Source organism: Pseudophryne corroboree, unplaced genomic scaffold, assembly GCF_028390025.1.
Source record: "Pseudophryne corroboree isolate aPseCor3 unplaced genomic scaffold, aPseCor3.hap2 scaffold_580, whole genome shotgun sequence".
NCBI lineage: Eukaryota > Metazoa > Chordata > Amphibia > Anura > Myobatrachidae > Pseudophryne > Pseudophryne corroboree.
This window is the reverse complement of record NW_026970179.1, coordinates 356,973-379,374: the sequence shown is the minus strand read 5'-3', so window position 1 is coordinate 379,374 and position 22,402 is coordinate 356,973. Positions and strand designations below refer to the sequence as shown.

The following is a 22,402-nucleotide window of genomic DNA, read 5'->3' as shown; positions in this document are numbered from 1 at the left end:
GGCCTTCTCTGATGTAATCAGAGTTAGATTTGATTCAGTGATTTTATAAAAACAGCTAGGAAGCACAATTTAGCAGTGGGTTGCAGAGAAAAAGAAATATGCTGGCAAAAAAATCCAATTGAGTGATTAAACAGCTCTTCATTTTCTGGCTTTATTTTTATGCTAACAAATTTGTTCTCTGAAAAGTGTCCACAAAGCCAAGTCTCTGATTAACACCTTTGTAGGGATGGTTTTTCACCTATTACTAAATTAAACTTGCTTCATTGGAAAGGCAGCAAGATGCATCCTCATTTCAATGTCTACTGAAATAATACAGGTTGACACCAGGAAACATTAACGCCACTGCATCCTTGCTGCTTTCGCATGTGGAAGTCTGTTTAATGTGAAAACAAGGTGATATCTAATTAGCACACAGGTAAGGAATTAAGAAAATCTTTATTTAAGGGTGAAGGTGTTTCTCACAAAATTTTTGCCCCAATGCATCATTGAAATTCAAGCTGGAAAGATGATTTTAATATATCACTTGTACATTTTGTATTGCTCTTCTGGTGACAATGTAGTTTGTTTTTGTCAATTACCATTTTAATAATAGGGTAAAGAAAATTAAGTGGATTTTTGAAAGAAAACAATACTGTCAATATACTATTAAAACAAATTAAAATGGTAAAAGTTATTGTACTTTAAGTAAAAATAAAAGAGCAAAAATATCAATCCCAGTTTTGGATTACTTTAATTAACAAAAAAAAATGCATATAGCAGAGGATAGTTTCAATCTGCCTACCTCTGGGTTATGGACCCAGCATGCTTCCATTACAGTACTCTGCTGCACATGTAAGTGCAAGAGATCCTGAAGCACTCACTCATCATGGGAAAGTACCAATGTGTTTCTTCATTGGTTGATGGAAGAAACATCTTACAAAAACTCTCCACTTTATTGACTTTTTAAAATGTTTCTAGGAATCGTTCTAGATGAATGCTTATTAGCGTTTTTCAGTATATGCTTTTGCAAAGTGTCGCTGTGGCGCAATCAGTTAGTGTGTAAGGCTATTAACCAAAAGGTTGGTGGTTCAATCCCACCCAGGGACGTAATTGACCTTGTTATCAGATTTTGGTGATCTTTATGTAGACAAGTCAAAATTTCAAACCCCCTCTTATGGTGTAGGGTACCTGGCCTTCTCTGATGTAATCAGAGTTAGATTTGATTCAGTGATTTTATAAAAACAGCTAGGAAGCACAATTTAGCAGTGGGTTGCAGAGAAAAAGAAATATGCTGGCAAAAAAATCCAATTGAGTGATTAAACAGCTCTTCATTTTCTGGCTTTATTTTTATGCTAACAAATTTGTTCTCTGAAAAGTTTCCACAAAGCCAAGTCTCTGATTAACACCTTTGTAGGGATGGTTTTTCACCTATTACTAAATTAAACTTGCTTCATTGGAAAGGCAGCAAGATGCATCCTCATTTCAATATCTACAGAAATAATACAGGTTGACACCAGGAAACATTAACGCCACTGCATCCTTGCTGATTTCTCATGTGGAAGTCTGTTTAATGTGAAAACAAAGTGATATCTAATTAGCACACAGGTAAGGAATTAAGAAAATCTTTATTTAAGGGTGAAGATGTTTCTCACAAAATCGTTGCCCCAATGCATCATTGAAATTCAAGCTGGAAAGATGATTTTAATATATCACTTGTACATTTTGTATTGCTCTTCTGGTGACAATGTAGTTTGTTTTTGTCAATTACCATTTTAATAATCGGGTAAAGAAAATTAATTGGATTTTTGAAAGAAAACAATACTGTCAATATACTATTAAAACAAATTAAAATGGTAAAAGTTATTGTACTTTAAGTAAAAATAAAAGAGCAAAAATATCAATCCCAGTTTTGGATTACTTTAATTAACAAAAAAAAAATGCATATAGCAGAGGATAGTTTCAATCTGAATACCTCTGGGTTATGGACCCAGCATGCTTCCATTACAGTACTCTGCTGCACATGTAAGTGCAAGAGGTCCTGAAGCACTCACTTATCATGGGAAAGTACCAATGTGTTTCTTCATTGGTTGATGGAAGAAACATCTTACAAAAACTCTCCACATTATTGACTTTATAAAATGTTTCTAGGAAACGTTCTAGATGAATGCTTATTAGCCTTTGTCAGTATGTGCTTTTGCAAGGTGTCGCTGTGGCGCAATCAGTTAGTGTGTATGGTTATTAACCAAAAGGTTGGTGGTTCAATCCCACCCAGGGACGTAATTGACCTTGTTATCAGATTTCGGTGATCTTTAAGTAGACAAGTCAAAATTTCAAACCCCCTGTTATGGTGTAGGGTACCTGGCCTTCTCTGATGTAATCAGAGTTAGATTTGATTCAGTGATTTTATAAAAACAGCTAGGAAGCACAATTTAGCAGTGGGTTGCAGAGAAAAAGAAATATGCTGGCAAAAAAATCCAATTGAGTGATTAAACAGCTCTTCATTTTCTGGCTTTATTTTTATGCTAACAAATTTGTTCTCTGAAAAGTGTCCACAAAGCCAAGTCTCTGATTAACACCTTTGTAGGGATGGTTTTTCACCTATTACTAAATTAAACTTGCTTCATTGGAAAGGCAGCAAGATGCATCCTCATTTCAATGTCTACTGAAATAATACAGGTTGACACCAGGAAACATTAACGCCACTGCATCCTTGCTGCTTTCGCATGTGGAAGTCTGTTTAATGTGAAAACAAGGTGATATCTAATTAGCACACAGGTAAGGAATTAAGAAAATCTTTATTTAAGGGTGAAGGTGTTTCTCACAAAATCGTTGCCCCAATGCATCATTGAAATTCAAGCTGGAAAGATGATTTTAATATATCACTTGTACATTTTGTATTGCTCTTCTGGTGACAATGTAGTTTGTTTTTGTCAATTACCATTTTAATAATAGGGTAAAGAAAATTAAGTGGATTTTTGAAAGAAAACAATACTGTCAATATACTATTAAAACAAATTAAAATGGTAAAAGTTATTGTACTTTAAGTAAAAATAAAAGAGCAAAAATATCAATCCCAGTTTTGGATTACTTTAATTAACAAAAAAAAATGCATATAGCAGAGGATAGTTTCAATCTGCCTACCTCTGGGTTATGGGCCCAGCATGTTTCCATTGCAGTACTCTGCTGCACATGTAAGTGCAAGAGATCCTGAAGCACTCACTCATCATGGGAAAGTACCAATGTGTTTCTTCATTGGTTGATGGAAGAAACATCTTACAAAAACTCTCCAGATTATTGACTTTTTAAAGTTTTTCTAGGAAACGTTCTAGATGAATGCTTATTAGCCTTTGTCAGTATGGACGTTTGCAAAGTGTCTCTGTGGCGCAATCGGTTAGTGTGTTTGGTTATTAATCAAAGGTTTGGTGGTTCAATCCCACCCAGGGATGTAAATGACCTTGTTATCAGAATTTGGTGATCTTTAAGTAGACAAGTCAAAATTTCAAACCCCCTTCTTATGGTGTAGGGTACCTGGCCTACTCTGATGTAATCAGAGTTAGATTTGAATCAGTGATTTTATAAAAAAACAGCTAGGAAGCACAATTTAGCAGTGGGTTGCAGAGAAAAAGAAATATGCTGGCAGAAAAATCCAATTGAGTGATTAAACAGCTCTTCATTTTCTGGCTTTATTTTTAAGCTAACTAATTTGTTCTCTGAAAAGTGTCCACAAAGCCAAGTATCTGATTAACATATTTGTAGGGATGGTTTTTCACCTATTACTAAATTAAACTTGCTTCATTGGAAAGGCAGCAAGATGCATCCTCATTTCAATATCTACTGAAATAATACAGGTTGACACCAGGAAACATTAACGCCACTGCATCCTTGCTGCTTTCTCATGTGGAAGTCTGTTTAATGTGAAAACAAGGTGATATCTAATTAGCACACAGGTAAGGAATTAAGAAAATCTTTATTTAAGGGTGAAGATGTTTCTCACAAAATCGTTGCCCCAATGCATCATTGAAATTCAAGCTGGAAAGATGATTTTAATATATCACTTGTACATTTTGTATTGCTCTTCTGGTGACAATGTAGTTTGTTTTTGTCAATTACCATTTTAATAATCGGGTAAAGAAAATTAAGTGGATTTTTGAAAGAAAACAATACTGTCAATATACTAGTAAAACAAATTAAAATGGTAAAAGTTATTGTACTTTAAGTAAAAATAAAAGAGCAAAAATGTCAATCCCAGTTTTGGATTACTTTAATTAACAAAAAAAAATGCATATAGCAGAGGATAGTTTCAATCTGCCTACCTCTGGGTTATGGACCCAGCATGCTTCCATTACAGTACTCTGCTGCACATGTAAGTGCAAGAGATCCCGAAGCACTCACTCATCATGGGAAAGTACCAGTGTGTTTCTTCATTGGTTGATGGAAGAAACATCTTACAAAAACTCTCCACTTTATTGACTTTTTAAAATGTTTCTAGGAAACGTTCTAGATGAATGCTTATTAGCGTTTTTCAGTATATGCTTTTGCAAAGTGTCGCTGTGGCGCAATCAGTTAGTGTGTAAGGCTATTAACCAAAAAGTTGGTGGTTCAATCCCACCAAGGGACGTAATTGACCTTGTTATCAGATTTTGGTGATCTTTATGTAGACAAGTCAAAATTTCAAACCCCCTCTTATGGTGTAGGGTACCTGGCCTTCTCTGATGTAATCAGAGTTAGATTTGATTCAGTGATTTTATAAAAACAGCTAGGAAGCACAATTTAGCAGTGGGTTGCAGAGAAAAAGAAATATGCTGGCAAAAAAATCCAATTGAGTGATTAAACAGCTCTTCATTTTCTGGCTTTATTTTTATGCTAACAAATTTGTTCTCTGAAAAGTGTCCACAAAGCCAAGTCTCTGATTAACACCTTTGTAGGGATGGTTTTTCACCTATTACTAAATTAAACTTGCTTCATTGGAAAGGCAGCAAGATGCATCCTCATTTCAATGTCTACTGAAATAATACAGGTTGACACCAGGAAACATTAACGCCACTGCATCCTTGCTGCTTTCGCATGTGGAAGTCTGTTTAATGTGAAAACAAGGTGATATCTAATTAGCACACAGGTAAGGAATTAAGAAAATCTTTATTTAAGGGTGAAGGTGTTTCTCACAAAATTTTTGCCCCAATGCATCATTGAAATTCAAGCTGGAAAGATGATTTTAATATATCACTTGTACATTTTGTATTGCTCTTCTGGTGACAATGTAGTTTGTTTTTGTCAATTACCATTTTAATAATAGGGTAAAGAAAATTAAGTGGATTTTTGAAAGAAAACAATACTGTCAATATACTATTAAAACAAATTAAAATGGTAAAAGTTATTGTACTTTAAGTAAAAATAAAAGAGCAAAAATATCAATCCCAGTTTTGGATTACTTTAATTAACAAAAAAAAATGCATATAGCAGAGGATAGTTTCAATCTGCCTACCTCTGGGTTATGGACCCAGCATGCTTCCATTACAGTACTCTGCTGCACATGTAAGTGCAAGAGATCCTGAAGCACTCACTCATCATGGGAAAGTACCAATGTGTTTCTTCATTGGTTGATGGAAGAAACATCTTACAAAAACTCTCCACTTTATTGACTTTTTAAAATGTTTCTAGGAATCGTTCTAGATGAATGCTTATTAGCGTTTTTCAGTATATGCTTTTGCAAAGTGTCGCTGTGGCGCAATCAGTTAGTGTGTAAGGCTATTAACCAAAAGGTTGGTGGTTCAATCCCACCCAGGGACGTAATTGACCTTGTTATCAGATTTTGGTGATCTTTATGTAGACAAGTCAAAATTTCAAACCCCCTCTTATGGTGTAGGGTACCTGGCCTTCTCTGATGTAATCAGAGTTAGATTTGATTCAGTGATTTTATAAAAACAGCTAGGAAGCACAATTTAGCAGTGGGTTGCAGAGAAAAAGAAATATGCTGGCAAAAAAATCCAATTGAGTGATTAAACAGCTCTTCATTTTCTGGCTTTATTTTTATGCTAACAAATTTGTTCTCTGAAAAGTTTCCACAAAGCCAAGTCTCTGATTAACACCTTTGTAGGGATGGTTTTTCACCTATTACTAAATTAAACTTGCTTCATTGGAAAGGCAGCAAGATGCATCCTCATTTCAATATCTACAGAAATAATACAGGTTGACACCAGGAAACATTAACGCCACTGCATCCTTGCTGATTTCTCATGTGGAAGTCTGTTTAATGTGAAAACAAAGTGATATCTAATTAGCACACAGGTAAGGAATTAAGAAAATCTTTATTTAAGGGTGAAGATGTTTCTCACAAAATCGTTGCCCCAATGCATCATTGAAATTCAAGCTGGAAAGATGATTTTAATATATCACTTGTACATTTTGTATTGCTCTTCTGGTGACAATGTAGTTTGTTTTTGTCAATTACCATTTTAATAATCGGGTAAAGAAAATTAATTGGATTTTTGAAAGAAAACAATACTGTCAATATACTATTAAAACAAATTAAAATGGTAAAAGTTATTGTACTTTAAGTAAAAATAAAAGAGCAAAAATATCAATCCCAGTTTTGGATTACTTTAATTAACAAAAAAAAATGCATATAGCAGAGGATAGTTTCAATCTGCCTACCTCTGGGTTATGGACCCAGCATGCTTCCATTACAGTACTCTGCTGCACATGTAAGTGCAAGAGGTCCTGAAGCACTCACTTATCATGGGAAAGTACCAATGTGTTTCTTCATTGGTTGATGGAAGAAACATCTTACAAAAACTCTCCACATTATTGACTTTATAAAATGTTTCTAGGAAACGTTCTAGATGAATGCTTATTAGCCTTTGTCAGTATGTGCTTTTGCAAGGTGTCGCTGTGGCGCAATCAGTTAGTGTGTATGGTTATTAACCAAAAGGTTGGTGGTTCAATCCCACCCAGGGACGTAATTGACCTTGTTATCAGATTTCGGTGATCTTTAAGTAGACAAGTCAAAATTTCAAACCCCCTGTTATGGTGTAGGGTACCTGGCCTTCTCTGATGTAATCAGAGTTAGATTTGATTCAGTGATTTTATAAAAACAGCTAGGAAGCACAATTTAGCAGTGGGTTGCAGAGAAAAAGAAATATGCTGGCAAAAAAATCCAATTGAGTGATTAAACAGCTCTTCATTTTCTGGCTTTATTTTTATGCTAACAAATTTGTTCTCTGAAAAGTGTCCACAAAGCCAAGTCTCTGATTAACACCTTTGTAGGGATGGTTTTTCACCTATTACTAAATTAAACTTGCTTCATTGGAAAGGCAGCAAGATGCATCCTCATTTCAATGTCTACTGAAATAATACAGGTTGACACCAGGAAACATTAACGCCACTGCATCCTTGCTGCTTTCGCATGTGGAAGTCTGTTTAATGTGAAAACAAGGTGATATCTAATTAGCACACAGGTAAGGAATTAAGAAAATCTTTATTTAAGGGTGAAGGTGTTTCTCACAAAATCGTTGCCCCAATGCATCATTGAAATTCAAGCTGGAAAGATGATTTTAATATATCACTTGTACATTTTGTATTGCTCTTCTGGTGACAATGTAGTTTGTTTTTGTCAATTACCATTTTAATAATAGGGTAAAGAAAATTAAGTGGATTTTTGAAAGAAAACAATACTGTCAATATACTATTAAAACAAATTAAAATGGTAAAAGTTATTGTACTTTAAGTAAAAATAAAAGAGCAAAAATATCAATCCCAGTTTTGGATTACTTTAATTAACAAAAAAAAATGCATATAGCAGAGGATAGTTTCAATCTGCCTACCTCTGGGTTATGGGCCCAGCATGTTTCCATTGCAGTACTCTGCTGCACATGTAAGTGCAAGAGATCCTGAAGCACTCACTCATCATGGGAAAGTACCAATGTGTTTCTTCGTTGGTTGATGGAAGAAACATCTTACAAAAACTCTCCAGATTATTGACTTTTTAAAGTTTTTCTAGGAAACGTTCTAGATGAATGCTTATTAGCCTGTGTCAGTATGTACGTTTGCAAAGTGTCTCTGTGGCGCAATCGGTTAGTGTGTTTGGTTATTAATCAAAGAGTTCGTGGTTCAATCCCACCCAGGGATGTAATTGACCTTGTTATCAGATTTTGGTGATCTTTAAGTAGACAAGTCAAAATTTCAAACCCCCTTCTTATGGTGTAGGTTACCTGGCCTACTCTGATGTAATCAGAGTTAGATTTGAATCAGTGATTTTATAAAAAAAACAGCTACTGTAGGAAGCACAATTTAGCAGTGGGTTGCAGAGAAAAAGAAATATGCTGGCAGAAAAATCCAATTGAGTGATTAAACAGCTCTTCATTTTCTGGCTTTATTTTTAAGCTAACTAATTTGTTCTCTGAAAAGTGTCCACAAAGCCAAGTATCTGATTAACATATTTGTAGGGATGGTTTTTCACCTATTACTAAATTAAACTTGCTTCATTGGAAAGGCAGCAAGATGCATCCTCATTTCAATATCTACTGAAATAATACAGGTTGACACCAGGAAACATTAACGCCACTGCATCCTTGCTGCTTTCTCATGTGGAAGTCTGTTTAATGTGAAAACAAGGTGATATCTAATTAGCACACAGGTAAGGAATTAAGAAAATCTTTATTTAAGGGTGAAGATGTTTCTCACAAAATCGTTGCCCCAATGCATCATTGAAATTCAAGCTGGAAAGATGATTTTAATATATCACTTGTACATTTTGTATTGCTCTTCTGGTGACAATGTAGTTTGTTTTTGTCAATTACCATTTTAATAATCGGGTAAAGAAAATTAAGTGGATTTTTGAAAGAAAACAATACTGTCAATATACTAGTAAAACAAATTAAAATGGTAAAAGTTATTGTACTTTAAGTAAAAATAAAAGAGCAAAAATATCAATCCCAGTTTTGGATTACTTTAATTAACAAAAAAAAATGCATATAGCAGAGGATAGTTTCAATCTGCCTACCTCTGGGTTATGGACCCAGCATGCTTCCATTACAGTACTCTGCTGCACATGTAAGTGCAAGAGATCCTGAAGCACTCACTCATCATGGGAAAGTACCAATGTGTTTCTTCATTGGTTGATGGAAGAAACATCTTACAAAAACTCTCCACTTTATTGACTTTTTAAAATGTTTCTAGGAATCGTTCTAGATGAATGCTTATTAGCGTTTTTCAGTATATGCTTTTGCAAAGTGTCGCTGTGGCGCAATCAGTTAGTGTGTAAGGCTATTAACCAAAAGGTTGGTGGTTCAATCCCACCCAGGGGCGTAATTGACCTTGTTATCAGATTTTGGTGATCTTTATGTAGACAAGTCAAAATTTCAAACCCCCTCTTATGGTGTAGGGTACCTGGCCTTCTCTGATGTAATCAGAGTTAGATTTGATTCAGTGATTTTATAAAAACAGCTAGGAAGCACAATTTAGCAGTGGGTTGCAGAGAAAAAGAAATATGCTGGCAAAAAAATCCAATTGAGTGATTAAACAGCTCTTCATTTTCTGGCTTTATTTTTATGCTAACAAATTTGTTCTCTGAAAAGTTTCCACAAAGCCAAGTCTCTGATTAACACCTTTGTAGGGATGGTTTTTCACCTATTACTAAATTAAACTTGCTTCATTGGAAAGGCAGCAAGATGCATCCTCATTTCAATATCTACAGAAATAATACAGGTTGACACCAGGAAACATTAACGCCACTGCATCCTTGCTGCTTTCTCATGTGGAAGTCTGTTTAATGTGTAAACAAGGTGATATCTAATTAGCACACAGGTAAGGAATTAAGAAAATCTTTATTTAAGGGTGAAGATGTTTCTCACAAAATCGTTGCCCCAATGCATCATTGAAATTCAAGCTGGAAAGATGATTTTAATATATTACTTGTACATTTTGTATTGCTCTTCTGGTGACAATGTAGTTTGTTTTTGTCAATTACCATTTTAATAATCGGGTAAAGAAAATTAATTGGATTTTTGAAAGAAAACAATACTGTCAATATACTATTAAAACAAATTAAAATGGTAAAAGTTATTGTACTTTAAGTAAAAATAAAAGAGCAAAATTATCAATCCCAGTTTTGGATTACTTTAATTAACAAAAAAAAATGCATATAGCAGAGGATAGTTTCAATCTGCCTACCTCTGGGTTATGGACCCAGCATGCTTCCATTACAGTACTCTGCTGCACATGTAAGTGCAAGAGGTCCTGAAGCACTCACTTATCATGGGAAAGTACCAATGTGTTTCTTCATTGGTTGATGGAAGAAACATCTTACAAAAACTCTCAACATTATTGACTTTTTAAAATGTTTCTAGGAAACGTTCTAGATGAATGCTTATTAGCCTTTGTCAGTATGTACTTTTGCAAGGTGTCGCTGTGGCGCAATCAGTTAGTGTGTATGGTTATTAACCAAAAGGTTGGTGGTTCAATCCCACCCAGGGACTTAATTGACCTTGTTATCAGATTTCGGTGATCTTTAAGTAGACAAGTCAAAATTTCAAACCCCCTGTTATGGTGTAGGGTACCTGGCCTTCTCTGATGTAATCAGAGTTAGATTTGATTCAGTGGTTTTATAAAAACAGCTAGGAAGCACAATTTAGCAGTGGGTTGCAGAGAAAAAGAAATATGCTGGCAAAAAAATCCAATTGAGTGATTAAACAGCTCTTCATTTTCTGGCTTTATTTTTATGCTAACAAATTTGTTCTCTGAAAAGTGTCCACAAAGCCAAGTCTCTGATTAACACCTTTGTAGGGATGGTTTTTCACCTATTACTAAATTAAACTTGCTTCATTGGAAAGGCAGCAAGATGCATCCTCATTTCAATGTCTACTGAAATAATACAGGTTGACACCAGGAAACATTAACGCCACTGCATCCTTGCTGCTTTCGCATGTGGAAGTCTGTTTAATGTGAAAACAAGGTGATATCTAATTAGCACACAGGTAAGGAATTAAGAAAATCTTTATTTAAGGGTGAAGGTGTTTCTCACAAAATCGTTGCCCCAATGCATCATTGAAATTCAAGCTGGAAAGATGATTTTAATATATCACTTGTACATTTTGTATTGCTCTTCTGGTGACAATGTAGTTTGTTTTTGTCAATTACCATTTTAATAATAGGGTAAAGAAAATTAAGTGGATTTTTGAAAGAAAACAATACTGTCAATATACTATTAAAACAAATTAAAATGGTAAAAGTTATTGTACTTTAAGTAAAAATAAAAGAGCAAAAATATCAATCCCAGTTTTGGATTACTTTAATTAACAAAAAAAATGCATATAGCAGAGGATAGTTTCAATCTGCCTACCTCTGGGTTATGGGCCCAGCATGTTTCCATTGCAGTACTCTGCTGCACATGTAAGTGTAAGAGATCCTGAAGCACTCACTCATCATGGGAAAGTACCAATGTGTTTCTTCGTTGGTTGATGGAAGAAACATCTTACAAAAACTCTCCAGATTATTGACTTTTTAAAGTTTTTCTAGGAAACGTTCTAGATGAATGCTTATTAGCCTTTGTCAGTATGGACGTTTGCAAAGTGTCTCTGTGGCACAATCGGTTAGTGTGTTTGGTTATTAATCAATGTTTTGGTGGTTCAATCCCACCCAGGGATGTAAATGACCTTGTTATCAGATTTTGGTGATCTTTAAGTAGACAAGTCAAAATTTCAAACCCCCTTCTTATGGTGTAGGGTACCTGGCCTACTCTGATGTAATCAGAGTTAGATTTGAATCAGTGATTTTATAAAAAAACAGCTAGGAAGCACAATTTAGCAGTGGGTTGCAGAGAAAAAGAAATATGCTGGCAGAAAAATCCAATTGAGTGATTAAACAGCTCTTCATTTTCTGGCTTTATTTTTAAGCTAACTAATTTGTTCTCTGAAAAGTGTCCACAAAGCCAAGTATCTGATTAACATATTTGTAGGGATGGTTTTTCACCTATTACTAAATTAAACTTGCTTCATTGGAAAGGCAGCAAGATGTATCCTCATTTCAATATCTACTGAAATAATACAGGTTGACACCAGGAAACATTAACGCCACTGCATCCTTGCTGCTTTCTCATGTGGAAGTCTGTTTAATGTGAAAACAAGGTGATATCTAATTAGCACGCAGGTAAGGAATTAAGAAAATCTTTATTTAAGGGTGAAGATGTTTCTCACAAAATCGTTGCCCCAATGCATCATTGAAATTCAAGCTGGAAAGATGATTTTAATATATCACTTGTACATTTTGTATTGCTCTTCTGGTGACAATGTAGTTTGTTTTTGTCAATTACCATTTTAATAATAGGGTAAAGAAAATTAATTGGATTTTTGAAAGAAAACAATACTGTCAATATACTATTAAAACAAATTAAAATGGTAAAAGTTATTGTACTTTAAGTAAAAATAAAAGCTAAAATATCAATCCCAGTTTTGGATTACTTTAATGAACAAAAAAAAATGCATATAGCAAAGAATAGTTTCAATCTGCCTACCTCTGGGTTATGGGCCCAGCATGCTTCCATTGCAGTACTCTGCTGCACATGTAAGTGCAAGAGATCCTGAAGCACTCACTCATCATGCGAAAGTACCAATGTGTTTCTTCATTGGTTGCTGGAAGAAACATCTTACAAAAACTCTCCAGATTATTGACTTTTTAAAGTTTTTATAGGAAACGTTCTAGATGAATGCTTATTAGCCTTTGTCAGTATGTACTTTTGCAAAGTGTCGCTGTGGCGCAATCAGTTAGTGTGTATGGTTATTAACCAAAAGGTTGGTGGTTCAATCCCACCCAGGGACGTAATTGACCTTGTTATCAGATTTTGTTGATCTTTTAAGTAGACAAGTCAAAATTTCGAAAACCCATGTTATGGTGTAGGGTACCTGGCCTTCTCTGATGTAATCAGAGTTAGATTTGATTCAGTGATTTTATAAAAACAGCTAGGAAGCACAATTTAGCAGTGGGTTGCAGAGAAAAAGAAATATGCTGGCAAAAAAATCCAAATGAGTGATTAAACAGCTCTTGGATGGTTTTTCACCTATTACTAAATTAAAATTGCTTCATTGGAAAGGCAGCAAGATGCATCCTCATTTCAATATCTACTGAAATAATACAGGTTGACACCAGGAAACATTAACGCCACTGCATCCTTGCTGCTTTCTCATGTGGAAGTCTGTTTAATGTGAAAACAAGGTGATATCTAATTAGCACACAGGTAAGGAATTAAGAAAATCTTTATTTAAGGGTGAAGATGTTTCTCACAAAATCGTTGCCCCAATGCATCATTGAAATTCAAGCTGGAAAGATGATTTTAATATATCACTTGTACATTTTGTATTGCTCTTCTGGTGACAATGTAGTTTGTTTTTGTCAATTACCATTTTAATAATCGGGTAAAGAAAATTAAGTGGATTTTTGAAAGAAAACAATACTGTCAATATACTAGTAAAACAAATTAAAATGGTAAAAGTTATTGTACTTTAAGTAAAAATAAAAGAGCAAAAATGTCAATCCCAGTTTTGGATTACTTTAATTAACAAAAAAAAATGCATATAGCAGAGGATAGTTTCAATCTGCCTACCTCTGGGTTATGGACCCAGCATGCTTCCATTACAGTACTCTGCAGCACATGTAAGTGCAAGAGATCCTGAAGCACTCACTCATCATGGGAAAGTACCAATGTGTTTCTTCATTGGTTGATGGAAGAAACATCTTACAAAAACTCTCCACTTTATTGACTTTTTAAAATGTTTCTAGGAAACGTTCTAGATGAATGCTTATTAGCGTTTTTCAGTATATGCTTTTGCAAAGTGTCGCTGTGGCGCAATCAGTTAGTGTGTAAGGCTATTAACCAAAAGGTTGGTGGTTCAATCCCACCCAGGGACGTAATGGACCTTGTTATCAGATTTTGGTGACCTTTATGTAGACAAGTCAAAATTTCAAACCCCCTCTTATGGTGTAGGGTACCTGGCCTTCTCTGATGTAATCAGAGTTAGATTTGATTCAGTGATTTTATAAAAACAGCTAGGAAGCACAATTTAGCAGTGGGTTGCAGAGAAAAAGAAATATGCTGGCAAAAAAATCCAATTGAGTGATTAAACAGCTCTTCATTTTCTGGCTTTATTTTTATGCTAACAAATTTGTTCTCTGAAAAGTGTCCACAAAGCCAAGTCTCTGATTAACACCTTTGTAGGGATGGTTTTTCACCTATTACTAAATTAAACTTGCTTCATTGGAAAGGCAGCAAGATGCATCCTCATTTCAATATCTACAGAAATAATACAGGTTGACACCAGGAAACATTAACGCCACTGCATCCTTGCTGCTTTCTCATGTGGAAGTCTGTTTAATGTGAAAACAAGGTGATATCTAATTAGCACACAGGTAAGGAATTAAGAAAATCTTTATTTAAGGGTGAAGATGTTTCTCACAAAATCGTTGCCCCAATGCATCATTGAAATTCAAGCTGGAAAGATGATTTTAATATATCACTTGTACATTTTGTATTGCTCTTCTGGTGACAATGTAGTTTGTTTTTGTCAATTACCATTTTAATAATCGGGTAAAGAAAATTAATTGGATTTTTGAAAGAAAACAATACTGTCAATATACTATTAAAACAAATTAAAATGGTAAAAGTTATTGTACTTTAAGTAAAAATAAAAGAGCAAAAATATCAATCCCAGTTTTGGATTACTTTAATTAACAAAAAAAAAATGCATATAGCAGAGGATAGTTTCAATCTGCCTACCTCTGGGTTATGGACCCAGCATGCTTCCATTACAGTACTCTGCTGCACATGTAAGTGCAAGAGATCCTGAAGCACTCACTCATCATGGGAAAGTACCAATGTGTTTCTTCATTGGTTGATGGAAGAAACATCTTACAAAAACTCTCCACATTATTGACTTTTTAAAATGTTTCTAGGAATCGTTCTAGATGAATGCTTATTAGCCTTTGTCAGTACGTACTTTTGAAAAGTGTCGCTGTGGCGCAATCAGTTAGTGTGTAAGGCTATTAACCAAAAGGTTGGTGGTTCAATCCCACCCAGGGACTTAATGGACCTTGTTATCAGATTTTGGTGATCTTTAAGTAGACAAGTCAAAATTTCAAACCCCCTGTTATGGTGTAGGGTACCTGGCCTTCTCTAATGTAATCAGAGTTAGATTTGATTAAGTGATTTTATAAAAACAGCTAGGAAGCACAATTTAGCAGTGGGTTGCAGAGAAAATGAAATATGCTGGCAAAAAAATCCAATTGAGTGATTAAACAGCTCTTCATTTTCTGGCTTTATTTTTATGCTAACAAATTTGTTCTCTGAAAAGTGTCCACAAAGCCAAGTCTCTGATTAACACCTTTGTAGGGATGGTTTTTCACCTATTACTAAATTAAACTTGCTTCATTGGAAAGGCAGCAAGATGCATCTTCATTTCAATGTCTACTGTAATAATACAGGTTGACACCAGGAAACATTAACGCCACTGCATCCTTGCTGCTTTCGCATGTAATAGTCTGTTTAATGTGAAAACAAGGTGATATCTAATTAGCACACAGGTAAGGAATTAAGAAAATCTTTATTTAAGGGTGAAGATGTTTCTCACAAAATCGTTGCCCCAATGCATCATTGAAATTCAAGCTGGAAAGATGATTTTAATATATCACTTGTACATTTTGTATTGCTCTTCTGGTGACAATGTAGTTTGTTTTTGTCAATTACCATTTTAATAATCGGGTAAAGAAAATTAATTGGATTTTTGAAAGAAAACAATACTGTCAATATACTATTAAAACAAATTAAAATGGTAAAAGTTATTGTACTTTAAGTAAAAATAAAAGAGCAAAAATATCAATCCCAGTTTTGGATTACTTTAATTAACAAAAAAAAAATGCATATAGCAGAGGATAGTTTCAATCTGCCTACCTCTGGGTTATGGACCCAGCATGCTTCCATTACAGTACTCTGCTGCACATGTAAGTGCAAGAGATCCTGAAGCACTCACTCATCATGGGAAAGTACCAATGTGTTTCTTCATTGGTTGATGGAAGAAACATCTTACAAAAACTCTCCACATTATTGACTTTTTAAAATGTTTCTAGGAATCGTTCTAGATGAATGCTTATTAGCCTTTGTCAGTAAGTACTTTTGCAAAGTGTCGTTGTGGCGCAATCAGTTAGTGTGTAAGGCTATTAACCAAAAGGTTGGTGGTTCAATCCCACCCAGGGACGTAATGGACCTTGTTATCAGATTTTGGTGACCTTTATGTAGACAAGTCAAAATTTCAAACCCCCTCTTATGGTGTAGGGTACCTGGCCTTCTCTGATGTAATCAGAGTTAGATTTGATTCAGTGATTTTATAAAAACAGCTAGGAAGCACAATTTAGCAGTGGGTTGCAGAGAAAAAGAAATATGCTGGCAAAAAAATCCAATTGAGTGATTAAACAGCTCTTCATTTTCTGGCTTTATTTTTATGCTAACAAATTTGTTCTCTGAAAAGTGTCCACAAAGCCAAGTCTCTGATTAACACCTTTGTAGGGATGGTTTTTCACCTATTACTAAATTAAACTTGCTTCATTGGAAAGGCAGCAAGATGCATCCTCATTTCAATATCTACAGAAATAATACAGGTTGACACCTGGAAACATTAACGCCACTGCATCCTTGCTGCTTTCTCATGTGGAAGTCTGTTTAATGTGAAAACAAGGTGATATCTAATTAGCACACAGGTAAGGAATTAAGAAAATCTTTATTTAAGGGTGAAGATGTTTCTCACAAAATCGTTGCCCCAATGCATCATTGAAATTCAAGCTGGAAAGATGATTTTAATATATCACTTGTACATTTTGTATTGCTCTTCTGGTGACAATGTAGTTTGTTTTTGTCAATTACCATTTTAATAATCGGGTAAAGAAAATTAATTGGATTTTTGAAAGAAAACAATACTGTCAATATACTATTAAAACAAATTAAAATGGTAAAAGTTATTGTACTTTAAGTAAAAATAAAAGAGCAAAAATATCAATCCCAGTTTTGGATTACTTTAATTAACAAAAAAAAATGCATATAGCAGAGGATAGTTTCAATCTGCCTACCTCTGGGTTATCGACCCAGCATGCTTCCATTACAGTACTCTGCTGCACATGTAAGTACAAGAGATCCTGAAGCACTCACTCATCATGGGAAAGTACCAATGTGTTTCTTCATTGGTTGATGGAAGAAACATCTTACAAAAACTCTCCACATTATTGACTTTTTAAAATGTTTCTAGGAATCGTTCTAGATGAATGCTTATTAGCCTTTGTCAGTAAGTACTTTTGCAAAGTGTCGCTGTGTCGCAATCAGTTAGTGTGTAAGGCTATTAACCAAAAGGTTGGTGGTTCAATCCCACCCAGGGACTTAATGGACCTTGTTATCAGATTTTGGTGATCTTTAAGTAGACAAGTCAAAATTTCAAAACCCCTGTTATGGTGTAGGGTACCTGGCCTTCTCTGATGTAATCAGAGTTAGATTTGATTCAGTGATTTTATAAAAACAGCTAGGAAGCACAATTTAGCAGTGGGTTGCAGAGAAAAAGAAATATGCTGGCAGAAAAATCCAATTGAGTGATTAAACCGCTCTTCATTTTCTGGCTTTATTTTTATGCTAAATAATTTGTTCTCTGAAAAGTGTCCACAAAGCCAAGTATCTGATTAACATATTTGTAGGGATGGTTTTTCACCTATTACTAAATTAAACTTGCTTCATTGGAAAGGCAGCAAGATGCATCCTCATTTCAATATCTACTGAAATAATACAGGTTGACACCAGGAAACATTAACGCCACTGCATCCTTGCTGCTTTCTCATGTGGAAGTCTGTTTAATGTGTAAACAAGGTGATATCTAATTAGCACACAGGTAAGGAATTAAGAAAATCTTTATTTAAGGGTGAAGATGTTTCTCACAAAATCGTTGCCCCAATGCATCATTGAAATTCAAGCTGGAAAGATGATTTTAATATATCACTTGTACATTTTGTATTGCTCTTCTGGTGACAATGTAGTTTGTTTTTGTCAATTACCATTTTAATAATAGGGTAAAGAAAATTAAGTGGATTTTTGAAAGAAAACATTACTGTCAATATACTATTAAAACAAATTAAAATGGTAAAAGTTATTGTACTTTAAGTAAAAATAAAAGCTAAAATATCAATCCCAGTTTTGGATTACTTTAATGAACAAAAAAAAATGCATATAGCAAAGGATAGTTTCAATCTGCCTACCTCTGGGTTATGGGCCCAGCATGCTTCCATTGCAGTACTCTGCTGCACATGTAAGTGCAAGAGATCCTGAAGCACTCACTCATCATGCGAAAGCACCAATGTGTTTCTTCATTGGTTGCTGGAAGAAACATCTTACAAAAACTCTCAACATTATTGACTTTTTAAAATGTTTCTAGGAATCGTTCTAGATGAATGCTTATTAGCCTTTGTCAGTATGGACTTTTGCAAAGTGTCGCTGTGGCGCAATCAGTTAGTGTGTAAGGCTATTAACCAAAAGGTTGGTGGTTCAATCCCACCCAGGGACTTTATTGACCTTGTTATCAGATTTTGGTGATCTTTAAGTAGACAAGTCAAAATTTCAAACCCCCTGTTATGGTGTGGGTACCTGGCCTTCTCTGATGTAATCAGAGTTAGATTTGATTCAGTGATTTTATAAAAACAGCTAGGAAGCACAATTTAGCAGTGGGTTGCAGAGAAAAAGAAATATGCTGGCAGAAAAATCCAATTGAGTGATTAAACAGCTCTTCATTTTCTGGCTTTATTTTTATGCTAACTAATTTGTTCTCTGAAAAGTGTCCACAAAGCCAAGTATCTGATTAACATATTTGTAGGGATGGTTTTTCACCTATTACTAAATTAAACTTGCTTCATTGGAAAGGCAGCAAGATGCATCCTCATTTCAATATCTACTGAAATAATACAGGGTGACACCAGGAAACATTAACGCCACTGCATCCTTTTTTATATATATAATAATCTGCAAATTTTATTGCAATTTTTTATTATATTATATTATACCATATTTATTCTTATACCCATATGCATATAGATCAAGATATTTACATTCCATTTTAAGTGTCTTCATAATTTATACCATCTTTATATCCCTATTTTTTGTAAATATATTTTTTGTGAATAATTCCTTGAATTAATCTAACCAGCTCTTTTTAAAATAACCATATGACTATCCACTATGAAATGCTGAATGGCATTTTCAACTGTCAATCATGACGTATTATTCAATGGGAATCAGCAGGTCTGATCTCGAATATGACAGGATCGTATACCTATCAATCACTTACTAAGAACCAATCAGCTAACAGTACTATCAATATAAGAAAAAACAAGGGTTGAACCCACTGACGCCCTGTGACCAAGCAAATTGCGAAACGTACGTCAGGAAGGAGACTGCATCCTCACGGTCACGTGGTGCGCACACGTGACCGCAACGAGCCGTTCTCGGCAAAGTCCGTCGCCAAGGGAACCAGCCAAACAGGAAGTACAGTGCGGCCGGAGCTCGGCAGCAGACAGGACGCGGGCAGACGCGGCCGGCACCTTCCTCATACCAGGATCTCCCCCAGTATATCAAGTAGGACTAGAACTTTATGAACATACACCAGGTTTGGTTTATACATGTGTCTCTGTGCACCAGTGCATTTTCAATACATGTGTCTCTGTGCACCAGTGCATTGTCATTGCACGGACCGGTATTTACAAATACCTTACCCACATGGTGCATAGACTATACTATTGACAGTCAGTTATCGCCAGCAAGGGAATTAATGCAACCCTTTTGAGGTCTATATTTCTACCAAAAAAGCGATGTGGATACGTCTGCCATTTTTTTGACCTTATCCAGCACATAAACGCCTTCTCTCTCTCTCTTTTACATGGCAGAAACCCATAATTATCCCAGTATTTCCTGAAGACACATATCATATAGAAAACACTCTGTGTCAATTTATCATTATTTTTCTATTACTTGAGAATAATTTCTGAGAGCTGAAGATTTCATTGTTTGTGTTTCCCTGCTTCTTTGATAATTCAAAGTGTAATATACTTTCATTACTGTTTTGGAGACCAAATTTGGAGGTTTCCCTTTCCTGCACAGTTAAAAATACCATTATTTTGATCTAATGTTTTATTTTCATATATATGATAAACTGTGCAGCTGAGAGGTTTTATTCCTACTGATACTGCGACTAACTAAGCCGTAAAAATCCAGATGGGTACTTAATCTTTTGTTATACCTTATCATTTATGATAAAAAAATTTGATTTCTTTATCAAATCAGCTGTATCGATACCTGTGGCTCATATAACAACGTAAATTGGCTCCTGTCTGTGCCCAATTGTGGACACAGTGTGACAAGGGTGAGCATAAGGTCTGCGGTCATACCCCGCTGGAGATGCCCAATCTCATCTGATCTTGGAAGCCAAGCAGTGGAGGGCCGGGTTAAGTACTTGGATAGGAGACTACCAAGGAACACCCTGGTACTGCAAATATTTGCCACCCATCTGTCACCAATACAGAGCATTGTATTACACCTCGGTTATGACCTATGATTCAACTATCTGCTAGGATTAAAATTCCCATTTGGGATATATAGCAGCTTATAAATGATGGTCATATTTTCAATAAGTGAGCAATTTATTATCACAGGTTGTCCTACAGTTGGAGTGTGATTACTAACAACACTATAGACATACCCACTTCGGCCTGAATTAGGTATTTGTACCTTACAATTTATATATTTCTCTTTATATTTTCGCAATGTCACCATTTAATAAACATCGGCACCCATTGAACTCCTCAATAATTAATTTTAAAGAGAATTAATAAAATATTGTATTTTAGTTAGTTTTTGTGACATTTAGTCGTACAACGTTATCTGTATATTGAGTGCTTCCCAACAAGAGTCTTCTTTCTTCTTTTTTTCATGTTCTCGATATCTAATTAGCACACAGGTACGGAATTAAGAAAATCTTTATTTAAGGGTGAAGATGTTTCTCACAAAATCGTTGCCCCAATGCATCATTGAAATTCAAGCTGGAAAGATGATTTTAATATATCACTTGTACATTTTGTATTGCTCTTCTGGTGACAATGTAGTTTGTTTTTGTCAATTACCATTTTAATAATCGGGTAAAGAAAATTAATTGGATTTTTGAAAGAAAACAATACTGTCAATATACTATTAAAACAAATTAAAATGGTAAAAGTTATTGTACTTTAAGTAAAAATAAAAGAGCAAAAATATCAATCCCAGTTTTGGATTACTTTAATTAACAAAAAAAATGCATATAGCAGAGGATAGTTTCAATCTGCCTACCTCTGGGTTATGGACCCAGCATGCTTCCATTGCAGTACTCTGCTGCACATGTAAGTGCAAGAGATCCTGAAGCACTCACTCATCATGGGAAAGTACCAATGTGTTTCTTCATTGGTTGATGGAAGAAACATCTTACAAAAACTCTCCACATTATTGACTTTTTAAAATGTTTCTAGGAATCGTTCTAGATGAATGCTTATTAGCCTTTGTCAGTATGTACTTTTACAAAGTGTAGCTGTGGCGCAATCAGTTAGTGTGTAAGGCTATTAACCAAAAGGTTGGTTGTTCAATCCCACCCAGGTTCTTAATTGACCTTGTTATCAGATTTTGGTGATCTTTAAGTAGACAAGTCAAAATTTCAAACCCCCTGTTATGGTGTAGGGTACCTGGCCTTCTCTGATGTAATCAGAGTTAGATTTGATTCAGTGATTTTATAAAAACAGCTAGGAAGCACAATTTAGCAGTGGGTTGCAGAGAAAAAGAAATATGCTGGCAGAAAAATCCAATTGAGTGATTAAACAGCTCTTCATTTTCTGGCTTTATTTTTATGCTAAATAATTTGTTCTCTGAAAAGTGTCCACAAAGCCAAGTATCTGATTAACATATTTGTAGGGATGGTTTTTCACCTATTACTAAATTAAACTTGCTTCATTGGAAAGGCAGCAAGATGCATCCTCATTTCAATATCTACTGAAATAATACAGGTTGACACCAGGAAACATTAACGCCACTGCATCCTTGCTGCTTTCTCATGTGGAAGTCTGTTTAATGTGTAAACAAGGTGATATCTAATTAGCACACAGGTAAGGAATTAAGAAAATCTTTATTTAAAGGTGAAGATGTTTCTCACAAAATCGTTGCCCCAATGCATCATTGAAATTCAAGCTGGAAAGATTATTTTAATATATCACTTGTACATTTTGTATTGCTCTTCTGGTGACAATGTAGTTTGTTTTTATCAATTACCATTTTAATAATAGGGTAAAGAAAATTAAGTGGATTTTTGAAAGAAAACATTACTGTCAATATACTATTAAAACAAAT

General features: G+C 34.8%; 1 pseudogene; it reads left to right on the top strand.

Moving 5' to 3' along the window:
• The first annotated feature begins 20,410 nt into the window (after positions 1-20,410).
• Positions 20,411-20,531, top strand: LOC135034157 (5S ribosomal RNA; annotated as a pseudogene).
• Positions 20,532-22,402: the final 1,871 nt, after the last annotated feature.